Source organism: Mesitornis unicolor, unplaced genomic scaffold, assembly GCF_000695765.1.
Source record: "Mesitornis unicolor isolate BGI_N332 unplaced genomic scaffold, ASM69576v1 scaffold33471, whole genome shotgun sequence".
In the NCBI taxonomy this organism is placed as follows: domain Eukaryota; kingdom Metazoa; phylum Chordata; class Aves; order Mesitornithiformes; family Mesitornithidae; genus Mesitornis; species Mesitornis unicolor.
The window spans coordinates 6,860-7,377 of NW_010162610.1; positions in this window are offsets into that span (position 1 = coordinate 6,860).

The window sequence follows — 518 nt, forward strand, 5'->3', positions numbered from 1 at the left end:
GAGCTTCCCTTTCAAGTCCAAAATCAAAGTATTGACAAACAGTGAGAGAAGAATGTGAGTTTTGAGGTTGTATCTTCCCTTAAAACATGAAAAACATCTTAACTCCAAGGCTTTTTCCAATACAGTTTTATTCTTCTCACAAATTCGTTTCTATTGTTTTCCCTCCCTCTCCTCCACACAGGAAATAATCCTACGTCTCTCTCACACTTTCATATGCTAGTCATATCTGTGCAGAACCAATTCAGATTCCTTCTACTCAACATTTAATTTCTCAGCAATGTCTTTTCAAGAAGTGGCAGCCTGCAGGATAACTTTAAAAATAATTTATGTCATATTCACAGAATCACAGAACGTTAGGGATTGGAAGGGACCTCAAAAGCTCATCCAGTCCAATCCCCCTGCCGGAGCAGGAACACCCAGATGAGGTTGCACAGGAAGGCGTCCAGGCGGGTTTTGAATGTCTGCAGAGAAGGAGACTCCACAACCTCTCTGGGCAGCCTGGTCCAGTGCTCTGTCAC